Genomic DNA, 12,897 nt, shown 5'->3' on the forward strand with positions numbered 1-12,897 from the left:
CCCAGGAGGCAGAGGTTGTGGAAAGTAGCAGGAGAATCCTAGGTAGCTTGACAAGTGTCAGGCAGGGGGCCAGCAATGTCACTCACAATTTATACCCACAAGCTTCCCCCAATTTACGGTAGGCTCAGCCTTCATCCTTCTTTAACAGGAGTGAAATAGTGTATTCATGCTTTTCTGTATCATCCCCCAAGGATCCTTAGTCATGTTCGTGTGAATTGGTGCCCAGCAGGCCCAATTGTGCTGGACTATTCCATGATCTCTTTTTTGTTGTTTTCACAAACAGATAATAGTATGACTGATGGGCAGCTGACATTTTCCAAGCACGATATTATTAGAACATCCTGAGAGCCAGCCTATTCTTCTGCTCTACAGATACGGACACTTGGGCTTGGGGAAAGATGAAGTGATTTTCCAGTCTGTCAGTGGTGGGGCCAGGCTACCGACTCCAGTCATGGGGGTTCTAGCCAACATCTTTAAACTCCATACAATAGCTGAAGCCAGGAAGAATTGAGAAAGTATGGAGGGGAGAATTTCAAGGAGAAAAGGTCAAGGTTTAAAGCAATCAGCCAACAGGGGTAGGGGAAAAGTCCCAGTGTACAAGACATAGCTGTTGACAGTCTGTGAACAGGACCAAGGAGGCAGTGGATGATGAGAACGTGCTGCTCTTTGTTTGCTAACGATGATACCACTATGAGGGGAGTGGCCACATAATTGTTGGCCGAAACCAAGACCTTTTGAGACTGAGAGGGCACTGTTAATTGTACTGGGACGACAGCAATAAGCCAAGACTGGTTTGGGCATACCAGAACACAGGGTCACTCTAACTGGGGCTACTAACAGTAGGGCTGGGATTGTTTTCTGATAGCAGTGATAGATATACATGGATTTGTCCACAGCCCCTCCATCCATCATCCTTTTGGGGTTGCAGGATGGCTGGTGAGGAATGTATTAACTAGCTTTGGTCTTTGTAGCTCTGTGCTCTAACCAACAGAGTTTATCTCCAGACACAGTAGAGTCAGGGGACAAAAGACACAATTTCAATAATTAATTAACTTATTTAATTAAACCAACCATTAGCTAAGCAAGGCAGTATAGCAGAGTGGTTAGTGAATTTCACTTTGAAGTTTAGATCTCAGTGATGTGACTGGGCACAATACTTAATTTCTGTGAGTCTCAGGCTTCTGATCTGTAAAACAGGGACAAGAGCAAACACTATCTGAGCTTTTACTTTGTTTTAGGTGCTGGGCTAAGCACTTTATGTGGATTATTTACTTTAATATCATCGTAACCTTAGGAAGCAGGTACTATCATTACCTCCATTTTGCAGACCAGGGAACTGGAGCTCAGTGGGACAGAGTAACTTGCTTGAGGTCAGAATACCAATTCTACAGGGGCTGTTTTTGGCGATTAAATGAGACAATGCCTATTAAAAGCTTAGCATATTCCACCTGATTAAATTGGTTAATTGTGGCCCGTTGTATGTGAAGTTCAATATTAGACCCTTCCTTTCTTCCTTTTTTTTGAGATGGAGTCTCACTCTGTTGCCTAGGTTGGAGTGCAGGGGCGCAATCTCGGCTCACTGCAACCTCCACCTCCCTGGTTCAAGCGATTCTCCTGCCTCAGCCTCTGGAGTAGCTAGGATTACAGACATGCACCACTACGCTCGGCTAATTCTTGTATTTTTAGTAGAGACGGGGTTTCACCATGTTAGTCAGGCTGGTCTCGAACTCCTGACCTCAGGTATTCCACTTGCCTCGGCCTCTCAAAATACTGGGATTATAGGCGTGGGCCACTGCGCCCAGCCATCTTTATTCTTATTATACATCCTTCCTTGGATAAAGGGGATATATTATTGTGACTTATGCATATTGTCCAAAAATAAAATGAGTCACACATCTGAAGTCTGATTGCACTGGGGCAGCCTGCAACATTCAAGGGTTTTTCTGATCCCTGTAGTCTTGTGTCTTCTGCGAACAGAGATGTATATATTCATGTTAGCATGAGAAAATAGGTTTAAGCCACTTTTAGTAATTTAGATGAATGTTTCGTATAAAGGATGGCTAGCAGCCACAATGCTGGGTGGGGAGAAAATGGCCAAATACTTAATATTTTAAATGAAATTACTTCAGATCTGAATTCTGGGCCTGCCACTGTTGTGACTCTGGACATGTTACTGAGCCTCCTTGAGCCTTCGTCTGTAAAATGGGTTGAATAATGCATATCTTTTAGAGTTGTTATGAGGATTAGAGATAATATATGCAAAACAGTCACATAATGGACACTCAATAAACACTAGTCATTATGACTATTAAAAAACTTAGCATGGCTGGGTGTGGAGGCTCACACCTGTAATCTCAGCACTTTAGGAGGCTGAGGCGGGCAAATCACCAGAGGTCAGGAGTTCAAGACCAGCCTGGCTAACATGGTGAAACCCCGTCTCTACTAAAAAATACAAAAATTTGCCGGGCGTGGTGGCAGGCGTCTGTAAGCCCAACTACTCAGGAGGCCAAGGCAGGAGAATTGCTTGAACCCGGGAGGTGGAGGTTGCAGGGAGTTGAGATTATGCCATTGCACTCCAGCCTGGGTGACAAGAGTGAGACTCCCTCTCAAAAAAAAAAAAAAAAAAAAAAAAAAGCATAGCATATTGACTGAAAAGCCAGTAGAAAGCCCAAATGTAAGTCCCTAATAGTAATTTAACATTCAGTATTACTGTTTTCTTACATTTGTAATTTGGATACTTTGGATCGTATTTCTAACCCACCATATGTCAGGAGAACCCTGTGAATGAAATCCTTTAATACTCTTTAATATCCTAAGAGAGGACAGCATTGTTGACATGACCCGTCTCTGACAGCCTCAAGAATCTGAAACATCCAGGCTGTTCTTGCTGCAGCTGGGAAAATAAAATATCCACACGTATACTTAAACCCAGACAGTTATTTATTTTATTTTTTTTAAAGTGTCCTAAGTGGAGAAGAAGCAGCAAATACAGGATGGGGAGGGAGAGAATCGTTGTTCAATCATCTGTCCTAATTCCTCCTAAACCAATGCTTGTGTTTTGGGAACTCATTTCCAGGCCTCCTGAGCCCTTCCCCTCCCAACTAGCCACTCTCATGTCTCCGGAAATACCTTTAGCATTGCAAAGCACAGGTTTTATGGGCACACTGGGAGTACACTACGAACTTGCAAAGGTCCTGGGACCAGATGAAATCACCGGAACCACCTTCCCCTACACCCAGGCAGAGGGCATAGGAGAAACCTGACTCATGTAGAGGAAGACACAAGTGGATTCATATGGATAGTGTGACACTGGGCAGGCTAATTAACTAGCTCTTTGAGCCTTAGTTTTTTCATTGACAACATAGAGATAACAAAATCTTTGTATCTTAAAAGAAACAATGTTGTATGCTTCACAGAGTACCTGATACATCATAAAAGTTGATAAATGCTAACTGTTATTGCTAAGGATTAACTGAAAATGTCACTGCCTTAGGCAGTATGACCGCAGAATATAAGATGTAGTCCCTGACTTCCAGCGCTTGCAGAGGAGTCAACACTAACTGACCTTAAATGGCCAGCCATCAACCAGAGGCTCAGTTGTGTGGTGTCATGGGGGTTTGGAGAAAGAGAGGTGCAGGCTGGGGATGCCATGGAGGTAAGCACTGAGGATGGTGGAGGTCTTGACAGATGCAAAAAAAGAAGAAACTTAATGGGAGCTATAACTGGCTCAGAGGAAAGGAGTGCTGTGGAAATGGGGTGTGTGACACTCCACAAGGAACAGGAGCTCACCTCACCTGATCTACTCTATCTGAGACCCAGGATCTTGTCTCAGTGGCGAGGCAGAGCCCTCTAAAGGAGTCATCTCATCGACCACCACCCAAGGGTTCTTCAAATCCTGAGCCTATAAACGCTAGCGCAGGAGTAGAAATCCAATCCACACTGTGGAATGAGAATCAGTTGTAGGTTTCCTTACAGTTACTTTGAATGTTATACATGATAAACTGTAAATGATACTATGAGTTTTTAGTATGACTTGTTCATTCATTTCCAATATAAATTGATGAAAACCCTTAGCTGAGTATGGTGATAAGAATGAACTCTGCTCTGTTCTGATTTGTGTTTCTATTTATCTCTGGCTATCCAGTTCATACCTCCTCTGTGTCCAGTTATTCTACAGGGGGCCAAACTCAGATAAATGCTAAAACTCATCATGCATCAAAGAAAATTCTTCATTTTGGTGTAGCACTATAAGTTCAGAGTGTTTTTGCAATTATATCCCTAAGCAGTTTTTACTTTCTGTAATAAGCTTTACAAAATATAAGCCCAGGCTGAATTATTATCCTCAGAAGGATTTCTCCCTTTGTCCAATTTTGTAGTACTGCTCTTTTTCCTTAATCTGGACACTTTTTCTCCAGTTGCCTCTTTTCTGCCCCAAGTCACTAGTGAGAAATAAGAGTGAAGTTTGGTATTTTGTCCTCTTAACGGGAAAAGTCAATTCCAGATGGGACCCAACCAAGCTCAAAATAGTTCTCTTCTGGGCAGGGGCACAAATGCTACATTTCCTAGGTAATATTATTGAAGCATGTCTGGCTTCATACATACTTTGTAAAAAAGAAAAGAAAGTATACAATGATAACGTAATAATAATAATTATTAGGCATGTACCATTTTCAGAATTCACTGTAAGTTCTACAGAGATGCACCAGAGCTGTGGATACTTTAGCTGGTGGGGTTCGGGCCGCTGGGACTCACTGTTGCAATGGTCACAAATGCCCTAATCATTGAGTCCCAAATGTCTAGTTGAACTTAATGCTTAATAACATCTAGCTACCCAGAGGGCAACAAAATGTTTGTTCCTGGCTTGTGAGGCCACGATATTTTAATTTTTTTTTTTTCCCACAGAACTATTGGCCTGAGGCCCCTGGAAACATTGCTTCATTGCTTGGCCTTATAAGAATTCACTTGACCTATTTTGTGGAAGCACATTTACCCCAGTCTTAGAGGTTTTCCATGCAAAAGGGATAAATGAAAATTTTTACTGCTAAGTCTCATTCACCCAAGCCAATCACAGCTACTAAAATGACCAGGTTGGTAAATGCTGTTTTAATAGAAACAGGCTCTCCACAGGTCCGGATTGGGTAGGTCCATGCCTCAAAAATGAAAAATTCTCTTCTTAGCTCCTTTAGCTGGATTACTGGGCAGGGCTACCATTTTGTGAGTAGCAGATAATTATTAACACATGAGGCTCTCTCATTCAGACCGCACCCTTCAATGGCGTGATATCTGTGGTTACACAGAGCAGTCCAATCCTCCCATTTTGGTTTTTTAATTATGTAAATGAAAGAAAAAAACTACTCAACTCCCATCTGCCCAAAGGTTGAGGCTAAGGAGGACTCTAAGAACCTACCCCCTACAAGATGGCATTTCAAAGTTAAGGGAGTCTAGCTTTTGTGTACTGAAGGGAATGTTCATTAAGAAATAAATGTCTTAGACATAGGCCCCTTTCCTATTCCTGGTTGGCCTAAAGATGCATAATTTGGAAAAAAAAAAAAAGCAGAGCTTGGGGGGTGGGTGGGAAGAAGTGACTTCAAAACACAAGAAGTAACATTGCTTTGTCTAATAAAGTGAAGTTTGAACTCCTCTGCTTGGCAAGTTAGGAAAATATCCTTTCCTTCCTAAAAATGGAGACAACTTTCTGGGAAAATAAACATTTATTGCTCAAAGGTCTGTGGGTTTGAGTTCACCTTCACCTGCATGTTTAGCCGTGGGAAGATCTCTAAGACAGCCATGCTAAGAGTGTACCTGCCTGCCCTGGATGCCAGGAGGCCTTGAGGGAGCAGGGCTCGCTCCCTCTCAGCCATGGACCCCGGGGTCTTGCAGTGATAAAGGTGGTGGCTGATTGCACCTATGAAGTCATTGAGGAATTATTAGTGTAAATATTTCATTTGGAAATGCACTGCCTGGGAACAGGCATGGTCCTAGGATGAGTTCCTATGAGTGGAAGGGGGTCTCCTAAATCTTGGGTGAAGAATGCCTGGGTGAGATAGGAAGGAGAGACAATTTTTTTCCCTCTGCCTATAAAGAGGGCTGGATTTAAGAGCAAGAAAGAATGATTAGGAGTTGTGTGCATCCCAAGGAGCCCTCCTGTGAAGGGAGCCTTAGGGTGGGTGTGGTGGGGCATGCTTGTAGTCCCAGCTACTAGGGAGGGTGAGGTGGGAACGTTGATAGAGGTTGGAGTTTGAGGCCAGCTTGGGAGACATAGTGAGATCTTCCATCTCATTCAGGAAGGAGGGGAAGGAAGGGAAGCGAAGGAAGGGAAGGGAGGGGGGAAGGGAGGGAGGGAGGGAGGGAGGGAGGGAAGAAGGGAGGAAGGAAGAAAGGGAGGGAGGGAAGGTTTTTCACCAAAATAAGAGGAAGTCATACTTAGCAAAAAACTTTAATTTTTAACCTTCTGCTCCGTAGTGTCCTTAATTACCCGAAAGCTTCAGTGAAGCGTGCCACACATCAGCCTGCAAGGCGGTGGGGTGAACAGGAGGCTACAGGGTGGAGGGGGTATCTGTGTGAAGACCCAAGGGAGAGCTTCCAAGGGACCACTGGAACCCCAAAGGAATCCCCTCTCTTTCTAGATGCATCAGATGAAACAGACTCTTGAAAAGGTGAAAGGCAGCCGCTTTGGTTACTTTGAAGTCCTCATGGAGTCCACAGCTACAGCTTTCAAAGGGGCAAAAAGGAACTAGTGCGCCGGCCGCAGGGGTTCTATGTGGTCCTCTTCCGCCACCTGTCGACGATATAGGCTCATTGCCGTTTCCAAATGTACCTACTTGCAACTGTTCAAGGTCGTATTTTCTCCATTCAAATTAAAACTGAGTCCACAGGGAAGATACTTATTCTTACAGATCTAGCTTAGCTATGTTTTTGGTTCAACTAACCTTGATTTTTAGCTGTTAAAATAATAACATGGCCATAACAAGGAGGCAAAGTTCTGATATCTTTTTTCTTACATTTGGTTAATGTTTTAGAATATATAGAGGCACTGAATAAGGTTTTTGTGGTTTCTCAGAAAACATTATCACTCTAAAGGTGTTGAAAGCATTTTTGGAAAAGTAGGAGCGTACGAGTAACATTTGCAAACAGCAGAGTGGCAGTTTCTGCAGAATTCACATTGTGGAGCACCATGGGAAATATGTTTAGGTAGGGCACAGAAGATTGTCCATATTACATGGGCCTGCACATTCACTGGAAGACGGAGATGCTTCAGAACAATTGTTCAGATCCTTTGATTCCATAATCCAATTTCAAGAATTTGTTGCAAGAAAAGAATTTAAAAGCATGAAAAATGTAATATGGATGATATTTTTCATAAGATTGTTTAATAGTCAACAACTGAAGAAAAGTTGAGGCTATAGCTCATTCAGAATACGGAATATTATAATTATTTTAACATGTAGTAATATGGAAAAATGCCTAAGAAGATATAAAATATCTAAGTAAAAATAGAAATATTTAATACAGCTGGAAAAGAATACTAAAAATATTATGACTGAGTTAGAGTGGTGGAATTAAGGGTTTACAATGTTATATATACTAATGTTTTTGTTTTTCTAATTCCACAAATATAAAAATTCTTTATAATAATACATTTAAATGATACAGAAGCATATAGAGTAAGAGGTAGAAGATCCTATTACCTTCCTGTCTGTCTTCTCCCTGTTAATAGTAAGCACTTCACATCTTTGTCCTTGGAGTTACACACACACACCCCCCAACACACACCCCCACACACACACACCCACACCCACACCCCCATGTAATGTATATGTTGCACACACACATCATATATTATTTACAGGTATACCTCAGAGTTATTGTGGGTTTGATTCCAGACCCCACAAGAAAACAAATCTCTCAATAAAATCAGTCACACAAATTTTTTGGTTTCCCAGTGCATATAAAAGTTATGTTTATACTCTATTATAGTCCATTATAAGTACAAGAGCATTATGTCTAAAAACCAATTATATATATTAATTTAAAAAATGGTTCATTGCTAAAAAACATCCTAGTGATCATCTGAGCCTTCAGTGAGTTGTAATCTTCTTGCTCGTTGAGGGCCTTGCCTCGATGGTGGTAGTTGCTAAAGGTTAGGGTGGCTGGTGCAATTTCTTAAAATAAGACAGCAGTGAAGTTTACCACATCAATTGACTCTTCCTTTGACAGAGGATTTCTCTATAGCATGTGATACTCTTTGATAGCCTTTTAATCACCATAGAATTTCTTTCAAAATTGGAATCAATCCTCTCGAATCCTGCCACTGTTTTATTAACTAAGTTTATGTCATATTCTAAATCCTTTGATGTCATTTGGACAATGTTTGCAGCCTCTTCACCAGGAGTAGATTCCATCTCAAGAAACCATTTTCCTTGCTCATCCATAAGAAGTAAATCCTCATCTGTTAAAGTTTTATCATGAGATTGCAGCAAGTCAGTCACATCTTCAGGATTTACTACTAATTCTAGTTCTTTTGCTATTTCAACCACACCTGCAGTTACTTCATACACTGAAGTCTTGAACCCCTCAAAGTCATCCAAGAGAGTTGGAATCAACTTCTTCCAAGCTCCTGTTAATGTTGATATTCTTACCTCCTCCCCATGAATCACAGATGTTCTTGGTAGCATCTAGAAAGGTGAATCCTTTCAGAAGGTTTTAAATTTACTTTGCCCAGGTTCATGAGAGGAATCAATATCAGTGGCAGTTATGGCCTTATGAAATGTATTTGTTAAATAATCAGGCTTAAAAGTTAAAATTACTTCTTGACCCATGGGCTACAGAATGGATGTTGTGTTTGCAGGCATGAAACTTTAATCTCCTTGTATATTTCCATCACAGCACCAGAGTGACTTGGCACATTGTCAATGAACAATAATATTTAGAAAGAAATATTTTTTCTGAGTAGCAGGTCTCAACAGTGGGCTTAAAATATTTAGTAAAGTATGCTGAAAACAAATATGTTATCTGAAAACAGACTTTGTTGTTCCATTGATAGAGGACAGGCACAATAATGTGACATAATTCTTAAGGGCTCTAGGTTCTTAGAATAGTAAATGAGCATTGGTTCCAACTTAAAGTCACCAGCTGCATTAGCCCTGAACAAAAGATTCACATTGTACTTTGAAGCCAGGCATTGACTTCTCCTCTCTAGCTATGAAAGTCCTAGTTGGCATCTTCTTCCAATAGAAGGCTGTATCATCTATATCGAAAATCTGTTGTTTAGCGTAGCCACTTTCATCAGTGATCCTAACTAGATCTTCAGAATAACTTGCTACAGTTTCTACATCAGCACTTACTGCTTTGGACTGTTTTTTTTCCAGCACAATTTTGTTTATTATTATTATTTTTATTTCAATAGGTTTTTGGGGAACAGGTGGTGTTTGATTACATGAATAAGTTCTTTAGTGGTGATTTCTGAGATTTTGGTGCACCCATTCACTCGAGCAGTGTACACTGTACCCAATGTGTAGTGTTTTGTCCCTCACCCTCCTCCTACCCTTTCCCCGAGTCTCCAAGGTCCATTTTATCATTCTTATGCCTTCGCATTCTCATAGCTTAGCTCCCACTTATAAGCCAGAGCATACTATGTTTGGTTTTCCATTCTTGAGTTACTTCACTTAGAATAATGGTCTCCAGTTTCATCCAGGTTGTGTGAATGCCACTATTTCATTTATTTTTATTTTATTTTATTTTTCTTAATATACTTTAAGTTCTGCGGTACACGTGCAGAAAGTGCAGGTCATGCTATGGTGGTTTGCTGTGCCCATCAACCCATCATCTACATTAGGTATTCCTCCTAATGCTATCCCTCCCCTAGCCACCCATCCCACAACAGGCCCCGGTGTGTGATGTTCCCCTCCCTGTGTCCATATGTTCTCATTGTTCTACTCCCACTTATGAGTGAGAACATGTGGTGTTTGGTTTCTGTTCTTGTGTTAGTTTGCTGAAAATGATGGTTTCCAGCTTCATTCATGTCACTGCAAAGGACATGAACTCATTGTTTTTTATGGCTGCATAGTACTCCATGGTATATATGTGCCACATTTTCTTTATCCAGTCTATCATTGATGGGGATTTGGGTTGGTTCCAAGTCTTTGCTGTTGTGAACAGTGCTGCAATAAACATACATGTGAATGTGTCTTTATAGTAGCATGATTTATAATCCTTTGGATATATACCCAGTAATGGGATTGCTGGGTCAAATGGTATTTCTGGTTCTAGATCCCTGAGGACTCGTCACACTGTCTCCCACAATGGTTGAACTAATTTACACTCCCACCAACAGTGTAAAAGTGTTCCTATTTCTCCACATCCTCTCCAGCATCTGTTGTTTCCTGACGTTTTAATGATTGCTGTTCTAACTGGCATGAGATAGTATCTCACTGTGGTTTTGATTTGCATTTCTCTAATGACCAGTGATAATGAGCTTTTTTTCATATGTTTGTGGGCCATGTTAATGTCTTCTTCTGAGAAGTGTCTATTCATATCCTTCACCTACTTTTTGATGGGGTTGTTTTTTTCTTGTAAATTTGTTTAAGTTTTTTGTAGATTCTGGATATTAGCCCTTTGTCAGACAGGTAGATTGCAAACATTTCCTCCCATTCTGTAGGTTGCCTGTTCACTCTGATGGTGGTTTCTTTTGCTGTGCAGAAGCTCTTTAGTTTAATTAGATCCCATTTGTCAAATTTGCTTTTGTTGCCATTGCTTTTGGTGTTTTAGTCATGAAGTCTTTGCCCATGCCTATGTCCTGAATGGTATTGCCTAGGTTTTCTTCTAGGGTTTTTATGGTTTTAGGTCCTACATTTTAAGTCTTTAATCCATCTTGAGTTAATTTTTATATAAGGTGTAAGGAAAGGGTCCACCTGGCACTTTTATATTATGGAGACTGCTTCTTTCCTTAAACCTCGTGAACCAACTCCTGCTAGCTTCAAACTTTTCTTCTGCAACTTTCTCACCTCTCTCAACCTTCGTAGATTTAATAAAGTTAGAACTTTGCTCTGGATTAGGCTTTGGCTTGAGGGAATGTTGTGGCTGGGTTGATCTTCTATCCAGACCACTAAAACTTTCTCCATATCAGCAGTAAAGCTGTTCTGCTTTCTTATTTGTGTGTTCACAGGAGTAGCACTTTTAATTTCCTTCAAGAACTTTTCTTTTGCATTCATAACTTGCCTAACTCTTTGGTGCAAGAGGCCTAACTTTTGGCCTGTCTTGGCTTTCAACATGCCTTCCTCAGTAAACTTAATCATTTCTAGCTGTGGATTTAAAGTGAGAGACGTGTGACTCTTCTCTTCCTCTCTTCCTTTCACTTGAATACTTACAGGCCATTGTAGGGATCTTAATTGGCCTAATTTCAAGAGTGTCACATCTCAGGGTATAAAGAGGCCAGAGGGAAGAGAGGAAGATGGAGGAACAGCGTGTGGGTGTGGCAGTCAGAACACACACAATATTTATTAAGTTTTCTGTCTTATATGGGTTTGTGGTGCCCCAAAACAATTAGAATAGTAACGTGAAAGATCACTGATCACAGATCATAATAGCAGATATAATAATAATGAAAACATTTGAAAAATGAGAATTACCAAAATGTAACACAGAGACATGAAGTGAGCCCCTGGTGCTGGGAAAATGGCTCGATAAACTGCTGAATGCATAGTTGCTACAAACCTTCAATTCACACACACACACAAAATGTAATATCTGTGAAGTACAATAAAGCATAATAAAACAAGTTGTGCCTGTAAAGTGCTATTTAAACATAAAAGTGATATTATTATACCTTGGTTCTTTAAAAATGTGCATTGTCATTCAAAAGCTAGCAGAAGGCAAGAAATAACTAAGATCAGAGCAGAACTGAAGGAGATAGAGACACAAAAAACCCTCTAAAAGATCAATGAATCCAGGAGTTAGTTTTTTGAAAAGATCGACAAAATTGATAGACCACTAACAAGACTAATAAAGAAGAAAAGAGAGAAGAATCAAATAGATGCAATAAAAAATGATAAAGGGGATATCACCACCGACCCCACAGAAATACAAACTACCATCAGAGAATACTATAAACACCTCTATGCAAATAAACTAGAAAATCTAGAAGAAATGGATAATTTCCTGGACACTTACACTCTCCCAAGACTAAACCAGGAAGAAGCTGAATCCCTGAATCGACCAATAGCAGGCTCTGAAATTGAGGCAATAATTAATAGCCTACCAACCAAAAAACGTCCAGGACCAGATGGATTCACAGCTAAATTCTACTAGAGGTACAAGGAGGAGCTGGTACCATTCCTTCTGAAACTATTCCAATCAATAGAAAAAGAGGGAATCCTCCCTACCTCATTTTATGAGGCCAACATCATCCTGATACCAAAGCCTGGCAGAGACACAACAAAAAAAAGAGAATTTTAGACCAATATCCCTGATGAACATCGATGCAAAAATCCTCAATAAAATACTGGCAAACCAGATCCAGCAGCACATCAAAAAGCTTATCCCCCATGATCAAGTGGGCTTCATCCCTGGGATGCAAGGCTGGTTCAACATACGCAGATCAATAAACGTAATCCAGCATATAAACAGAACCAAAGACAAAAACCACATGATTATCTCAATAGATGCAGAAAAGGCCTTTGACAAAATTCAACAGCCCTTCATGCTAAAAACGCTCAATAAATTCGGTATTGATGGAACGTATCTCAAAATAATAAGAGCTATTTATGACAAACCCACAGCCAATATCATACTGAATGGGCAAAAACTGGAAAAATTCCCTTTGAAAACTGGCACAAGACAGGGATGCCCTCTCTCACCACTCCTATTCAACATAGTGTTGGAAGTTCTGGCTAGGGCAAT

The sequence above is a fragment of the Theropithecus gelada genome, chromosome 4, assembly GCF_003255815.1.
Source record: "Theropithecus gelada isolate Dixy chromosome 4, Tgel_1.0, whole genome shotgun sequence".
Lineage (NCBI taxonomy): Eukaryota > Metazoa > Chordata > Mammalia > Primates > Cercopithecidae > Theropithecus > Theropithecus gelada.